General features: G+C 38.0%; 1 protein-coding gene across 3 annotated transcripts in view; it reads left to right on the forward strand.

Annotated features, from left to right (window-relative positions):
- LOC124257220 (neurogenic locus notch homolog protein 1-like) overlaps positions 1 to 18,808 on the forward strand; it is a 204,799-nt gene that overhangs the window by 16,526 nt on the left and 169,465 nt on the right. The gene's annotated exons all lie outside the window — the stretch shown is intronic.

An 18,808-nucleotide genomic window follows, 5' to 3' on the forward strand; every position in this document is an offset into this window, starting at 1 on the left:
TACTCCTGGAAAAAAGTCCTTTTTAATGATAGAAGGTAATCACATATCAGTGTACCAGCATACCCATTTGGTGTTTATGGACCTGTATTAATATTCATGTTGGATGCGGTATATCAAGTACTCGCTGTATTCCCAACCATCTAGAAAGCCAACATGATGAGACCTAAACGCTACCGATATCAATGACAATACTGCATGCACTGTTCACTTTGATAGCAAATTGTAAACTTATCTATCCTACATTAGATGTTCATTTATGTTTTAGGTGCTGGTACGAAAATGTCGGTGCATATCCTGCTGGGCACCTTTGTTGCTGTCCTCGCAGTGATGAACCTAAACTGACCACAATCGGACATGGCCATGACACCACGCGTTTCTACAAGTTTGCTATATAGATTAACTTTAAATACATATTGATACATACGATTTGTAGTGATCGTTTAGGTGATAGTAGACCTGTCTAGATAACACAGAGGATTCGGTAGTTACAAGGGTACAAAGAAACGTGAAATACATATAATGGACGTCAATTGTACTTGCACTACGTACAAAATGCAAATAGGAAAACACATTAAATAAAAAGATCAACGACACTTTAAGAACAGACCGTTGTGTGTGATGTGTGTCATATACTCAAGTACTTTCTATAACTGTAATTACCTTACTGCAGATAAGAAGTTAAACTTATCACAGTGCTGGTTTCGACCATTGATGACGTTACTTATGACGTGGACATGTTTCCCAGTAACAGAGTGTTAAATTATTATTATATGTTATCTGCTTCTTATCTGCAGTAACTGCATTAACACAGAAACTCTTCTCTTTGGCACGTATGTGCGTTTCTGTACTTTAACCTTTCATATGCAGTCATGAACAATAAAGCTGTAGACGCTTCAGCGTGATACGCCGTGTTGTGTGACGTTCTTATCTTGGAAATTGTATTGAGTGAGTGAGTTTCGTTTTACGCCGCTTTCGCAATATCCAAGCACCATCACGGCGGGGGACACCAGAAATTGGCTTCACCAATGTGACCATATAGCGATTCGAATCCAGGTCCTCAGCGTGGCGAGCGAACGCTTTATCCACTAGGCTACCCTACTGCCGGGAAATTGAATTGAAGAACCAATGAAAATGTATAGCAACCATTATCAAAGGTTCAGTATACCTGCGCTGTTTTCATAAAAATATGCAGTGTGTAGTTAAACGGAGCAGTGTTCCAGCCAAAAGAAACTGTCTTTAAACAGACAAGTTCAGTACCATTCAGTGACCGACACTGTGAGCATTTACGTACGTTTCACGTAAGTGGGTATTGCTGAGAGATCGGATAACAGCAACACCCAACACAACACGACTGGGTTGGTTTGTTGTTTAACGTCGCACATGGTAATATTCCAGCTATATGTCGGCGGACTGGAAATAATCGAGTCCTGACCAGACATTCCAGTGAACAATAGCATGAGCATCGATCTACGCTATCATTGGGAAACGATGACGTGTCAGCCAAGTCAGTGAGCACATAACATGAGAAAATAAATGGTGTTTAGAAAATGTCTAAGTCCAAAACTAATTGCATACATTTCTGCCGTAAATACAAACCACATAAAGACCCTGAACTATTTCTAAACGGCACACCTATCAAAGTTGTAAAAGAGACCAAGTTTTTGGGTCTTATTTTTGACTCCCACTTGACGTTTTTGCCGCGTATTAAATCTCTTAAGGCTGGAAGGCACTCGACTTGTTAAAAGTTGTTTCCAATTCAAAATGGGGAGGGGATCAATCTACCCTACTTCACTTATACAGATCGCTCTAAACTTGATTATGGCTCCATTGTATATGGTGGAGCCTGCAAAAGCAACCTTAAAATGTTAGATTCTATCCATCACCAATGTCTCAGACTTTGTCTTGGATCTTTTAGAACTTCTCCTGTTGACAGTCTCTACGTCGAGACAGATGAGCCATCTCTTACACAACGACGTATAAAATTATCTTTACAATATACTACAAAACTACACTCTAACAAATCCAATCCTGCATTTAATTGTGTCTTTGATCCCCTCTATGAGGATTTATACAATAAGAAACCTTCTCTTGTTCCGCCTCATGGGCTCAGAATTAAACCTTTTATTTCTGCTGCCGGCATTGACCTGGACAATATAGCTCCTTCCCGTCTTCTTTCTTGTACTCATTGGCAATTGGTTAGACCCCAAGTTGACCTAACATTGACCACATTGAAAAAATCAGAAACTAATGCATTACAGTATAAATATATTAATACACACCCTAAATATAAACACTATTTAATTGTTCTGACTCTTTCTTGCCTTCAGCCGATTAAAAATCTTTCTTGCAAACATCCACTTTTATTTGAAATTATTGAATTGTATAATTATCTTGCTACTGGCCAATACGACATCATGCTCTGTTGGTTACCCAGCCATGTTGGCATTTCCGGGAACACAATGGCCGATCTTGCTGCCAGGGCAGCACTTAACAAATCTGTGACACCATTTCTTATCCCGTACTCTGATTACAAAGCTGGCATTAGAACCGACATCCGAGATCGAATTTAGAAGAAGTGGGACATACAAGTAGGTATCAATAAATTACATGAAATAAGACCCTATATCGGTTACACATACTTGGGTTGTCAGTCAAGACTTGAAGAGGTCATCATACAACGATGTCGTATTGGCCACACAAGATATACTCATGCATACTTATTGAAAGGTGAGGATCCTCCGTTTTGTATCCCTTGTGATGAGAGAACCACGGTCAAGCATGTCCTGCTTGACTGTGTTGAATTCACCATCATAAGGGATAAATATTTCAATATCAAAACAGTAAGGGATCTTTTTAATAATGTTAATTATCATTTAATCATTGATATATTTGTGAAATGAATTTTGATATCTGTTTTGTAAATAGAGAAAGTTTCATAATTGGTAGTTCAGATTATGAACTTAGATTGTTTGTGGCTGTATCCTCAAAGGGGGTTGAAGTAGTGTAAAATTATTGTCCTCCTGAGAGGATAGCAGGGGAGCGGCCGTGTCTGCTCCCCAGAGTGTGAGTAGGGGAGTTGCCGTGTCCACCACCCCCACCCACCCCCACACACACAAACAAAAACAAAACAAAACAAAAAACTGTATGTACACACAAACACTCGTGTACATACACCCACGCGTCCCAAAGAGGGACAACCACGCGACCCGAAGAGGGTCAACACAAGCTGGGACAGCCATGTCCAGCCATGCGTCCCGAGGTGGGACACACCAAAATAACTTTCCAAGTCAATTTCGCTTAACCATATTTTTTAATCGTAGTGTTTTGGTTATTTTAAATTTCGGCTAAATGTTCCTACCATCGCCAGCGGCTGAGGGGATGGTGTAAATCCAACTAAGGTCCATGCACGTAGCAAAAGTAATGTAAGCCCCCATGGTTCCTAGTATGGTGATCTGCCCTCAGTTGTTGGCGATCTATAGCCCGTGTTTTATATTGTATTGTCTGCTTTTATTAAAATGTTTTAGTTTTCCATGCTAGTTTTATATCCATATCCGTGATACTCTAGTTATTTTACAGTCCGTCGATGATTGATTATTTACCTACTTGTATTTATTGTGTATGCCCAACATTTCTCGTCACTGTATGGCTGAAATATTGTCGAGGAGACGTTAAATTTTAACTCACTCACTCACTCATAACATGGAATGGTTGGCAATGGATTCCGTGCGACAGGAACCACCACTGAATTATATACAACATTTCAGCTTTTTTGATGATGCTTTTCGAAAGAGATCAGATGTATTCTGCTTACCTGTAACCACCCTCAAAATATCTCGTTGTAATTCCGTTAAGAAATCCATAACTTGTACTCACGACACAGCAGCTTTGGAACAGATGTGTTATATCCCTCGTCGTCATTTTCTATTTGTTTAACACAAATATTGCGTTGATCGAATAAATTGATATGGAAAGAAGAACATTCACATAAGAGGGTTAAACTAAACTGCAAGAAACTCAAATACATGTCGAAGCCTGATTAGCGGATGTATGCGAAACCATAGTATGGTGGTATTCTAAACTGATTACGGAAGACTCCATCAATTTTATAGTGTATCTGGAGTCTGGTGACATCAAATAAAATGCTACATCCATACTTTAAGGTTAGTTGAGCTGTGTGTTCCGGGTATGCACTGACGCTAATTAATATTGAAACCCCAAAGGAAGTAGTAGATTTTACATCCCTTCATCCATTTTATATCAACAACACTGCACTGTTTTTCATTTAAATGGTTGAAGCTACTTAAACATTGATTACCTTTCTATGGTCGTTTGTGATGTATGGACAACTCTCTGGAAGTCTTAACTTGACATAATACTGATTTCACAGACAATCTTCAATATCATTCAATACTCAATCTCAAACCATAATACTGAAAATGGTGATGAGCATTATGTTGTGGACACAACGCATTGACAAACAGAATATGAACTTCACATTTTAAGTGCACTCATGCAAAGACCGATGTGTTGAAAGTGAGGGAGTTATCCGAGGTTCCACACAACCGTAAAATGCGATAATAAAAGAGATTTTGCTTCAAGACAGCCGTCAATGCGACACAATAAAGTACGGCACAAGAGTGTTTGAGTGTGTATATATATATGTACTTTGTGCCTGATGTTCCAGGTCGTCACACCCTTGGCGATATTATTCCACAATCTTGACGAGTTCAGAAAATAATTGTTTCTTCGTGTTATTCTAGGATGACTATTTGTGTTTTGTTTTGTTTTAATTGTTATTTTTTCTTTTTGATTTTTTTATAATTGTTTTTTATTTTGGTTATGTTTTGGTTTTGGTTTTGGTTTAGTTTGTTTGTGTGTGTATTGTTTGGGGAGTTGGGTGGTGGTCAAAGCTAGGAAATGAACTAAGAAAGGGCATATTGGTGGTATTGATGGTATTGATAACCCTATTATGGTTAACACTGTATTTATCATGATGGCGTAAACGGCTTAAATATTGAAATATATAGCCCGATTCTGTATCTTTCTTCAATAAAGTTACAACAGCAGCAACAACAATAACGACCACAAATCTCAAACCTATCCAGACTTGATTCCACAATGACCCTGTGGAACTTTATATGAAGTCCTTTTAACAAAACCGACTATTCATCATCATCCCGTAATTGGAATTCAGATATATGCAACGTACTTTGGTCAATTTAGTGCGTTTCACACAAGCGAAAAAGCAACAACTATGCCATCATGTTTATGGCAATCATAGCATGTTCCAGAAAGTAGAAAATATATCAGTGAAACCAGTGATTAAACGCCTGAACAATGATTCATTTCAGGTCATAATATCCCATCATATATTAATCCAAACTAAGGATAGCCAATTGTTCATCTGGCCAAAAGAAAACATGGGAACGTGTAGAGAGAGTCAAAATAGGGTAATCTATCGAACATCATGTTTAGGGCTGTAACGATTCATCGAACTATCGACGGATTGCAATTGTTGAGTCTCCGATAGCAATTAATAGATGGTAGAAACGTAAGCTATCAATGCATCGATACTATGTGTGACTATCGATAGTTTAGTAATTTATGGTTATTTACTTTTATATAATATTTATGTTCTTTTGTATTCTTAATTGTTTGGGTGCAGGCTTGCAGCTTCCTTGAGTTTATGTTTTAACTGTTTAATTGATCTGTGTTTCAAGTTTCTTGTCAGTTATTAAAAAGAGACTGAAACTACTTAAAACTCGTTTTTATTTCATATAAACTATACATTCATTTGGGAAATAACTCCAAATTAGACAGTTCAGGGAGAAAATACTATTTCAATAGTTGTTTCCACCTCAACAGTCACCCCTAATCATTTTTGTCATTGCTGCGTCAAATTTCGAAATGTCCTCCACACCTTCCCCATAAAATCCTTTTTGAAAGCAGTACTGAGGCATTGATTCTTGTAATGCAGATCGAACAACATCTCACCATACTCTCAATAGAAGATGCTCTGATGTACCACAAAGGTGTGAAATGTAAACATCAAAGGCTAAATGTTTTGTTTAATATACAGAGGAAATTGACTATTGTAATGTTGAAGTCACCCATATTGTTATACGTCCTTTTTGTCACTCTGAAAAGTTGAAAAGTTGACTACTGGAAAGTTGAATTCATCCCTTTGTTGCCAAAGAAGATTTTGTCACGCTGGATCTCTATGCAAAGATCTAATATCAAACACATGAAGCGACCTTCTATATTTCAAGTTCACGTAGTAAGTGGAAGTGGAATGCCTACATGTGTTTGATTGTTACTGAACGTTAAGAGAATATCGATTTCCTGAAGCTTTGGTTAAACTTATTGACCCATTTCGTGAATTCATCCCTGTGTCATATAGTTTTGTGGAATAGATTTGTTTTTCAGTTTGTGTCTGAGGATGATGATTTGGAGATTATTTGTGCACTTTCCGACATAATGCTTATTTTGCACACGCAGTTTGTGTCTGTATTCATACATGTAAATATGATATTGTTCAGGCCGTTCTTGTGCCATGTGGTGAGAAGAATCTCGGTCAAGAAACTGAGACAACATTATTCTATTTCTAATTATTAATTCTTAGACGCTACGCTGAAAGATCAGGCGATAAAGTACACTTTTTTGACTGCATTGACGTCACTAGGTCATTATAGTATGACCCCTCGTAATCAAACGTAAGCCTGGTAAACGACATCACGATGCATGTCACGTGTCATTTCCTTGTACAATCGGCAGCACTCTTGGTAAGCAGTTGCTTAAATTGGCTGCCATCACTGGTGGTAACATTCGAGTAACCTTTACAATGGAAAAACATGTCTCAGCGAGGCAAACAATTAAAAGTGATCGCTAACTAATCTTGGGTTGCTGAAGACCTTTTCTTACTCGGATCGCCACAGCTTCATCATATAACACACCAGATGACGTGAAGAATAAACAATAAACCACCAATCCCAGTCGTGTTGTATACCATACAGATAACTGCAGCCGAAACATTCCCATTTGGGGCTACAAATTGACTGAACTGAACTCCATATGCTCTACTGCAAACTGCAGCTTAAGAGGAACAAAAACAATATTTACATTCATACGACATACAACATAGAAGTTATATACAAACAGTATGATAAAAGCAATGTACATCAAACAAGTTACATATTAAGAAATTGAGGTTATTTCTAAAATAAAGCCATAATTATTTTACAAAAAAAAATAAAAGTTTTCTTAAAGTTCCTAGCTTATTGGTGTTAAATAGCGTATTCATTTCATACTTTTTCGGTCTAGTATTGTAATACTTGTGAATATTTTTTTCTAATTCTAATTTGGGACAGACAAATAAATAATGAAATCCGTCACCAGTACCATTTAGGTTACACAGAGTACATTTTCTATCATTTACTGGGATTCGTCGCCATCTACCTGTCCCTGAATTTGGGGACAAAATGATTCAAAATAAGACAAGAAAACATGTCAACAAAGGACGTTTACTTATATAGTTTACCCGTAAAGAACAGCGTTAGAATACTTCAGCAACCCTATTCGTCACCACTCCTGCCTGTCCGTAACATCCAAGACTTGTTCCCCGATCTATGAATGTTATGTGCGAAAATACGACATCGGAAAGCGCACGTAAAATCTCTAAAGCAAGCCTGCAAGATTGTCGGAGAAAACACTAAATTCGAAACGTGTAATTTTTAATCTCATGCCGTTAACGGCCCTAGGAAATTCAAATTAGGCAACACAAATCTGAAAGCTATGTTTTCTGTAAAGTCAAAATAACGACATATATTTTCCATGATTTATGAAACAATCGTATATATAATGCCATAACCGATTTTAGTACTCGGGATTACATTTATCAATAAATCCACGCGCATTCTGTTTGGCTTGTCGTATTTTCATCGATAGGGGAACATCTTGACTGTTACGGAAAGGAATGAATGGTGACGAATATTCCAGAGGGGCGCGTTTCGGCTTGGCCCAGAACAACACAAATGGGTCACGAATTTGAGCCATTTATAACCAACTCGTGTTATTCCGAGTCAGGTCGAATACCGACTCGTGCCCCTCTGGAAGGATTTTATTTTGGCGCATGCAAATCAGAACTACTTGAAACAAAAAACACAACTATATTTCTGCTTCATTCCAACAGAAATAAATATTACTGTATCACTCGAAAAATAAGGTTAAAAAATCGCAAATGTTTTGGGTTTTTTTTCATGAATTGGCCATGCTTTTTCATAGGAGGCGACTAACGGGATCAGGTGGTCAGGTTCGCTGACCTGGTTTACACATGTCATCGTATCCAAATTCCGTAGATCGATGTTCATGCTGTTGATCATTGGATTGTCTGGTCCTCGATTATTTACAGACCGCCGCCATATAGCTGGAATATTGCTGAGTGCGACGTTAAACAATAAACCAACCAGCCTACAATCCGATGGTCACAAGAGAAATATCTGTTTCCTGAATGTGTCAGATAGTATGATACTGCGGAGTTAACCAACAAACAAAGAAACTGAATCACTGCCAGATGGTTCTACTATATGGTTACAATTTTGGTTTCAACGTCATTTGAGAACATGTCAAATCATACAATCATGGCAGATTTTGCTCAGGCCTATCATTGGTTTCTTTTCACGTCACTTGGGGTTTCACGTCACTTGAGATTTAGGTCATTATGCTCAAAACTATGTTTTACTTTTTTTTACTTTTTAATTTTAACTTGAGTTTGAATTATAAGAGTAAGCCTTTATTTCAGCAAACTAAATTGACTATGAATGGAGGTCTGACAATGGAATATTTATTTCTATTGATATTCCTATGGAACTTCAGTGTTACGGTTAGGCTTTATGCCTTTGGTGCCCCTGCTTCCCGTATATAATACAGCTACCCCGATGTCCAAAGGCTCACCCTAATACAATAATAATAACTCATATCCTATTAAGACGAGTTAAAGACAAATTCCCTTGTTTGTATAAAATGACTGACAGCAGTTTCTATTACGTCATGCAGTATACTAGGTTTATAACTAACACGCTTGTAAGGAAATGCCGGATTTAACGAACTGTTTGGTTTCTTCCACTTGCTCTATTGTTCAGTCGAAATACAAGTAAAACAAACTTCGGTTATAACGAACTGAAATAAGTGGTCTCTTTGAGTTTGTAGTAGTTTAATATACTATCCCAAAAAAAAGAAACGCATAGACCAGAAATCTGTTGCGAGGATGTTGTATTTTCAAATATGTATAACTCATCCACAAATAGACTTTAGTGCATGAATATTTTCGCCAGTTTAGAAGAAGGTAATGTCTATACATCAAAATGGATACTTTTAGATAACGAAGACGTTGAGCGCAATGGTGACGACGTAGCACGGTCCCGACGGCGGGTCTCCTGGCTCTCAGACCAGTGTCTTTCAACCTTTTCCGTACAGTTTGACCGGATATCCTCCAAAGTCCAGGCACCCTGGATGCTGTGCTCTCACCCGTGGCAGTACGATCACACAAATGTAGTACCCGGATTTACTGATCTTGAGCTGCAGTGGTGACTTGAGGTCTGCCTGTACGGGGACGGTCATTGGTTGTAACGAGCTGCAAGCCGTGACATCGTGCTCAGGCTAACATTCAGACGCCTTGCAACAGAAGCTCGGTAATCTCCAGCGTGCATTCTTTCAATGGCGATGTTCCCTGTCTCAGCGTCAAACGTGGCGTAATGATTTGACCTTGAAACGCCTTCAAAACAAATGCTAATTTCCGATAGTAATCTGGATTTTTATAGCCAGACAGCGCATGCTCTTTGCTGCACAATTTCAACTTGAAGGTTATTTCTGTTGCGTTGTGGCGATGCCTTGTTAATCCTTGTAAGAAATCAGTCGATTTTTTACTGATGCAATTGTGTAAAATCATGTTATGAACACTGTTTTACCTATTTTGACGATTGTTTGAACACAATAAGTAATTAATAGATTTTAAAAAATACAAATCGCCTATGCGTTTCGTTTTGGGGATAGTATATATATTGGGTGTATACAACACTGAGCTGTAAACACCATGCGCAAGAGGAGGTACGTGTAAATATGATCCGCAATTGATGATATCACTTAGATATTCCAGGATCAGACGTGCACGAAGTCAGATTTCCTTTGTGGTGTGGGGACGGTTGGGTAGCCTAGTGGTTAAAGCGTCCGTTCGTCACGCTGAAGACCCGGGATCGATTTCCTGTATGGGTACAATGTGTGAAGCCAATTTCTGGTGTTCCTCACCGTGATATTGATGGAATATTGCTAAAAGTGGCGTAAAACCAAACTCACTCACTCACTTTGTGGCGTGTGTGTGTGTGTGTGAGTAAGTAGTGCATTTACGTGTCTGGTACTTCGTGCGAGCCACATAATCCATTTTCTTCAATCTGTTTAATAAACATAAATCATCCGGAGAGTGCAGAATATTTTCAACAATATTATAGGATGCATGGTTAGCAATCAACAGCATGCAAGAAAATAAAACGACCAATAGACACGTTTTGAAGAACATAGCCATGTACAAGTGTTTATAGATTCCAAAGGTTAACAAGAGTGTCACGTCACAGTTCATGATTTATATGATTGTATCTTGGTTACAGAGAACCGATTTAGTACTACCCGGGTGTGAATTGTAGCCAGTACACACAAGCACACTTTGCAGTCATAAAGAAACAACATATTTTGTTGAACCCAACACATTCTGGAGGTGATTAGTGATATTTAAAAAGTAGCCCTAAACTACTCATGGCATATACCTTTAATAATTTAGACAGCAATATTATGTTCAACTGAGCAGAATCTTAATCATATTTATTTTAACAAATAATACCTTATGCATTTTCTTTGAGATATTTCAATTTCAAATCATACCAGTTTTCAGGAATGTGTCGTGATCAGTGACGTTCAAAATACATTTTAGGCATTCAAGTACTATTTCGTTTTAGTGTAATGTCTTAAAAATGATTATATGAGACAGAAAACATTTTTTCTCTACACGTTTTTGTTTGTTTTCTTTTCGTGGGCATAGCAAGGCAAAACAGTATGGACATCGTAACCAACGCTTTTTGTCAACATAACTGTGTTCAGTGGTTGGAAACGATCTTAGAAACAGACGACCATAAAAACTCTAAACCCTGTGTGGCAAAGCTAAAGGTAGAAACAACTCCATAGATTACAGAGAGGTTCTTCAAGCTTGTGTCCCCATCAACCCATGCACCATAGCAACATACCGTATAAAGGTCCTTGTCCCCATGTTGGGAGCCTGTACCACGGCGGGGTGTGGCCAGACAACAACCAGGTGCACACAGGATGTCGACGATGGCAGTGTTTTCTCTGCTTTTATGTGAGTTACATATACAAGTAATATCATATTTACACCAAACTGTAAAATATTACCTTCATGGCTTCTGCCAATGCACAACTGTATCTTAGCTGATGTATTTTTTGCAATTGTAACTTCAGGGTCACACAAGCAATCCATCTAAATATATAGTATCGCAGAGTTTCACAAGTCTCTAAAGCAAAAATTAATAGTTTAAATAATAATTTCTGAAAAATATAAATAAAAGACTGGCGTCAGCTTATCTACACTTGCCTCTTTAAAGGATAGAATTACTATACATCCATGGGCTCAGCATTCAGTACAGCTTTGGAGCAAGGCTAATTTTATCGATATTGATCATGTTGTCTATCTTTCTGTCAGTCATTTTGTGGTAGAGGTGAATATTTTACCAGGCAAGCAACCATGCCTATTTCGTAAAGAGGCCCCATTGCTAGCAGTGTTTAACGAATTGACATTTTGCTTATCTTGCACAAAAGGTTCCATCATACCAGCTTATATCAACGCTGACGCTGCAGCTTGTTCTGCCTGTACAGATGTATACGAAGGTGCATCGGCAGATACAGACTGCACGTAGGTGACAATTATCTGCAGGGCAAGGTTATAGCTTTGATTCTTTTCGAATGTCTAGTGTGTGAACTTGAACGGTGACCCCTCATTTTGCTTACTCTCGGTGTGCCTGCAACTCACTTAGAACAAGACCTTTACGCCAACTATATCATCTATAATCAGTTTGTCTACAATCACATTACCTACGTCCAGTGTGTAAACAATACTTAGTCACTTTTCAACACACAGTATAGTTCTCCTAAGTAGTTCCCCGTCTGCCAAAGGGGTTTTACTCAGCTTTCAATTTTAGGTAGATTATGGTTGAGCAAAGTGTAGTCCGGTATGACTAAAGAAAAATAACAAGGGTGCTTCCATGTATAACCTTGTTGATGAAGCCATTGTCTAATATAATATTCAGTTCGTTACATCTGACCATGTTAGGCTTAGATTCAAAATAAGTTTAGAAATATACGGTTTTTTACAGATACTTGAAAATGTACCTGAATTGTCTTGAGGTAGCCGCGGGACTGTCAGCTGGGTGTACCCTCACAGCGGCTCAGGCCACGGCAATCAAAGACGCGTCCTGCTGTAAGTAATGATCTAGCAAATAGTTCTTTTTTTCATATATTCCGAGTGAAATGACATTGTTGTAAGTCCACTGTGTAGAACGTCCTAATTGTAATAATTACTTACGTTCATTGTGAGATCCTTACTGAATATATAGTTCAGCCATCAAGCGCTCGGTGCATCAGAATGTTTATGACCAATTTTTATGCGTACGTGTTCATGTTTCCACCATCTGGTCATCCTTAAATGGATTAATGGGTTTTTCTGGGAGCACAGGTGAATGTAATGTAAGGGGAGTGACAACACTGTTACGACATGTAAATATGGTTGCCCATATGCTGAAAATCCGCGCGATCACTAGCAGGATACGATCTCTGTACCTGTCGCCTGCTAGTCTGACCACATTTGACCCATATCATCGAACTATTTCTTTTCCTTCGGAATGCACAGGTACAAAGGCCAGTTTTCATTCAGTCAGACTTGTTTTGAATGATGTTTTCCGAAAATGTTAAGAGAAAAAGCATAATGTAACTACTCCTATGGTTTCAGCATCAGAATTGAAGTCACCTTGCACATGCCAAAGAACCTTCTGGGGAAGTGACCTCGATGGGAACAATGCCTGCCAGTAAATACCTGATTATCATACACAGTTTACCCCATATTAATTCGCATTACGTTAATAATCTTATACACATCTACATTTGGATATAATTCAATTTACTATCAACATTAGTTTGTATAAAAACACTCGACCTGTTATTCAGTTCACAGCAACAAATCTTGTTTTTTAAGGCCGCTGGAGACGTACATCAAATGCCTGACAGATGCAGGAGAAGCAGAAACATGTGTGGCTGCAATCAAGGCATCTGCACTGGTTGTGTACCCCACGGCGAGACTTCAATCGCTAACATGTAGTAAGTATGATGTCGATATATCTCAATCAATGTTGTCAGCTATGGCTTATAACATAAGGGCGGCGTGGTAGCGATGTGGACTGTGCGTGTTTGATTCACCACAATTCTTGTGTCCCTTCCACTGTCGTATTGCTGGACTGTTTGCAGAAACAAAATTAAACCAATCAATCGCCTGTCACGTTGGAATAATACCGTACATAATACAAAAAGGAAGAAGGTCCGAACATAAAAACATTGTACGTTTGAGCAAATCTGGTTTGAGTCTGAAACATGTCTTGTGACTTATCATTATGTTCATAACCAAAACCTGACGATCATCATAAACATATTTTCTTTCTGCACAGTTCACACAAATATACTTTTATCAAATAAGCATAGCTGAACTTTCATTTTGTATGTATTCATATGCCTTAAATTGGAAAGTTATTAAATTGGTTTTGTGCTGACCTTATCACATTGCCTGTTCCTCGGGGATACATGCTGCTCTGTTGGGATACGCGTTATTGTCTTAATTTACCCAAGGTTATTGACGTCGATATCTATACTAATCTTACTAGTGGACATAAATATTGCACGTTATGCGTTTGCAGTGAAACCTGTCCGTATTAAGTTCACGTAATTACTGTCTATGTTAAATTTTCCCTATTTTCGTAGATGCTGGAGTTTCCACTCTGAGGAAGTGCAGTGCGATCGCTTTTCTCCTTCCCCTCTTCCTGGTGGCCTTTCTCCCTGTTTAAACCAGCCGTCAAAGATGTATGCAGTTGTTTGTAACTGTTTATTCTTTTTTTATCATTAAGTTTGTGTATTCCAAGCATTAACATTTCTCTGAAGATTGTAGTTATTCTGTTTAATCTGGCATTCTTTGAAATAGAATTAAAATATCAACCTTGTTAATCTTTGGGAAATTGTGTGCAGTGTTACATGTATTAATTCAAACTATTTTGTCAGTGATTTGTGTCATTGAAGAAAGATACTGTTAACTGGCTAAGGGGTCACAAAATCACTTTTAGAGTACATACAATTAGGCAATGCTGATGACATTTTCTGATGACGTGGGCCCCCGAACACTGACGTATAGAAACTGCCATCAACCCTTTAGTCACTTTGACAATATATTCTACTGTTAATTTGTCTGTACATTCAGAAGATGGATATTGCATGGACTTACATATGTTAAACATTTAACAAGAATTTCGTTCCTAATAAACGAATTACTGAGACTTTTGTTTTTGAGCATTTATTACCTTGAATCCAAGAAACAATCCACGCCGATAAAACATTCATGTCACAGATCTTAACCATACAGCTCACTTTAGTTAGCTCTTCCAAACAGTTCTCACTCAAATTCCACAAAGAGATGTGGTGGAATGAATGAAACCTCTCAGGTTCAGAACGAAATGCGGCGTAGGGGTAGCCTAATGGTTAAAGCATTGACTCGTCACTCCGAAGACCTGGGTTCGATTCCCCACATGGGTACAATGTGTGAAGCCCATTTCTGGTGTCCCCCGACGTGATATTGATGGAATTTTGCTAAAAGCGGGCTCAAGCCATACAAACTCAATCACTCATAACGAAATGTTTAAAATGAAAGGAAGTGTGATTTGATGGATATTTAGAAAATACCATGTGAATTATCTTCCTACTTTATACCATCTTGTGACATTTGGAGATATGATATTTCGACATCCCCAGGTGTACAAATGGACCTCACCTTGCTGATCTGATTATCAGTACATATCAGAATCGGAATTTCTACTCGAATTGACAATTCAATACATGGGAATTTGGCCGAGGCGTTTAACGTAAACTTCAGGCCTATCTATGATGTCATACCATCATCATCAATAAAAAAGGAAGCACTTACCAGCTCGGAGTCACCAGACTGACCTACGTCGATGCGCGTTGTTATATACATACATAATCTTGTACTTTACGTTAAATCCTGTTTTTACATCTGACATCACCTAGTGTAAATTGCACGTACCTTTGCATCTGCGACATGATCAAGAGTCAGGCAACTGATACTCTTTGATGTTCCAGGATTTAAACATATTAGCTGAATAGAGTTCACAGTTGATTTTCTTTGATTTTCCGAGACCACATTATGGTGCTGATTATTCCTGTGATTGGGGGAAATATGTAAACCTTGGTCATCCGTCGTAATGGAATACCTGGGGTTTCACCTCGTACCAAATCTGCAATTCTTCTATGCGTAAACACGCAGTGTTACAAATTCCAACACTGATCAGATTGTAAGCATGTCCTGCTCTACCGGTAACAACTTGATTCTCAGAATCGCGTGTATTTGGAATACATTGACGAGACGTTTGGGGTGATAACTTACATTTGTATACATATTGGCTGGCGTTCAAACAACATGAACATAAGTTTACAATCAGATCACAACTGGTTTGTGAATCACTTTAAAATGGTAAACAGTGACTTGATGACATCCTTGTATTTGATGCGAGCCTTCAGGTGATTCTCGACATCAACTTTTACAACAGGATAGAAGTGGTGGAATCATTTTCCTTTCACGGACCTGTGTTTTTTCGCATGATCGGTTCTCTGTTATCAATATAAGAATCACTCCTCATCCGGATACCTAACATGTCTATAATCAGAGCTGAGAATGTGCACTGCATTTCACAATATTATTATGTCTGCGAACCACATCATTTAACAGACTAAATTGTTAAAGGTCACATGCAACAAAAAAATCAAACATAGTTAAAACACAATTATCACTTCTTCATGACATATAATATGCATTGCTGATTATGAAAAAACAAATAAACAAAATTATAAGCGTATAATCGCAAATCAAAAAGTGCAATATTTTGTACTTGGGTTTACCTCCCTCGAAACGAAGCAGCCGGGATACCGAACCCAGTCAGAGCGGGTGGGTGTGCACTCAAGTGTAACGGCTGGTTCATTTGCAGATGCCGCCCTCGCAGCTCATTGTGTGTGTATATATAGAGATGTTGGGTTTTGTAAATACATGCTCATTTTTTGTGTATAACATTTGCAATCAACAGACATCATAACATGTCATGTGTTCAAGTATCACACCTGCCTGTCTGTGTAATTACATAATGTGACAGAGACCGAACTCGGGCCATAAATCAATGCATTTTGGTTATGGTGTATAGCCTGATTGGTGTTAAGTTCAAATTGCATGTGGTCAGTGATAGCAGCTGTGTATTGAATATTGTCATTAGCAGACAGGCAGGCAGACACACAGGTGTCAATAAAACAAGACATTGAGTTTTGTCTGTGACAACGACATATCTATATCACAGTTAGAAATTCTGTCAACGCTAAATAATGGCATTGCTTTTAAGTATCGAACTGAGAAAGTGACTCGGTAAGAAAAACGTGTGGTGAAATTGACAAATGAAATTATATGAACAGTTAATTTACTGTCATAACATATAAAAAGCTCGCGCCTGTGAGATATCAACAAAACATTAGAAAAAAAGGCTCACACCAAAGCCTTCACCGAGTATTCACCGGACAACCCGCTTCCAAGTTGCGCGAACCTATTTCACTGCGCACGTTCGATGAGCGCAGCCCAGCTGTTGAAACCCGTTTTCCCCAGAAAAGTCTGGGGAAAATTAGTGAAACGTTTGAACTCCGATTTCGCGCGTTTTTTTTCATCGCGTTATTTTTCAACTTTATAAGCTGAATTTGCATTTTTGACGATTTGTTTCGGTAAGTCCATACCGAAAGGTATCAGAATCTGCAAAGTTGTGTTTACGTTGCATGTGACCTTTAAGTAACATCACGTGACAAGGTTAAAGAAAATATAAGCGACAAAAAAAAATATTTATGAGGAAATCTGTGACAAAACAGAGTGGATTTGATGATTTCAGCTATATCATGAGGACTTGTTTATGAATCAATACTCAAAATAAGATAATACCAGATGTTGATGAGCAGATGATGAGCAAATCCAAGTCCATTGTTCACATGACAAAACAAGAGCACAGACGATACAAATAAATAACATATTGCATCATTGTTGTCACGGATGATTCACATTTAGTATTGTCAAAACTGTCATGTACCAAGTTGATGTCTTGAAAATTGTAACCTTGATCAAAGACCATTGGAGCAGGAGTCGAACGACGCTTCTTCAAAGAAAGACCATGTTCGATTATACCTCAAACGTTGTAAAATTTTACTACCAAGGCTGGAGCTGCTGAAATATTAATATTGCTTGACACGAAAGAGAAGTTGACTGTTAGAAAGTTAGAAAGTCATCCCATTTATCATACGGTCTAGTGGGACATTATTACCTAAATGAGTAGTTCAGTTCAGTGCTATACCTGAATCATACGTTCAACATATTTGAGAGTTTACTTTGTCAGTCCGAACATAAATTGTGAATAATATTCATAATATTACCATCAAGTAAAAGTGTGCAGAAGGTTCCACATGGGAGGCATGTGTTTTTACTCAATGCTTTACACCTCAATTTTACATAGATTTATCATTACGGAAGGGCAACATTTTCCAATAATAGAATAATCTTAAAATACATGACCTATATGTTTGTGGCAGTGTGATGTCACAGTGTCTTGGCACCCAACAGAAGTGAAACTTACATCATCAGCTGCCAGGTTCCTATGACAGAAAATAAAAATATATGGTGTCCTTGCTGTGGAATGAAACTGTTTCTGGTTCATGAAAATGTGCAATGTCGACGTAATATCTTTCTGAGAAGAGTTAACATTGTACTTATCAGAGATTTCATATGACTGTCGTGTTTAAAATGTTTTGATAAATATGTTTTTAAATATATAGATAGCACAATCGTCAACGGCTGAAGTGTAAGTCCAGCTAGGGTCCATACAGTGGTCCTCGGTGCGGTGATGTACCTTCAGTTGTTGGCGATCTGTAGCTTGTTTTATATACTGGACAAAATAAGTTAGGGATATTGGTATTTTTATGATTGATATTTCAACAATGTGTCAATGAATAAATACATCATTATTCATAATTTCAAAATTTACATATATCCCTAACTATTTTTGTCTAGTATATGTTGTATTGCAAGTGGTTTTAGATTTACATGCTAGTTTTGCTTCTATATCTGTGATTTTCTGGTTGTTTTAATGAAATGCTGCCGGGGTGAAAAGACTAGTCAGTCACGACGGCCCATTCTTATTGGAACACTAATAAACCTGACTTTGGGTCTCAAAGTCTGATCTGGGCCATACCGGGACGAGTGAAGCTTCATTTGCACACATTATAGTTGACATTTCAAGACATTGTTTAATAAGGTGTTACGGTATCGGGTTTTTATGTGGTTATTAGTAAACAAGGTGTTCATTAAATCCTCTTTTCTGTTATGATCAGCCAATCAATCATTGAAATT

The sequence above is a fragment of the Haliotis rubra genome, unplaced genomic scaffold (assembly GCF_003918875.1).
Source record: "Haliotis rubra isolate DU_JTF1 unplaced genomic scaffold, ASM391887v1 Scf652, whole genome shotgun sequence".
NCBI lineage: Eukaryota > Metazoa > Mollusca > Gastropoda > Lepetellida > Haliotidae > Haliotis > Haliotis rubra.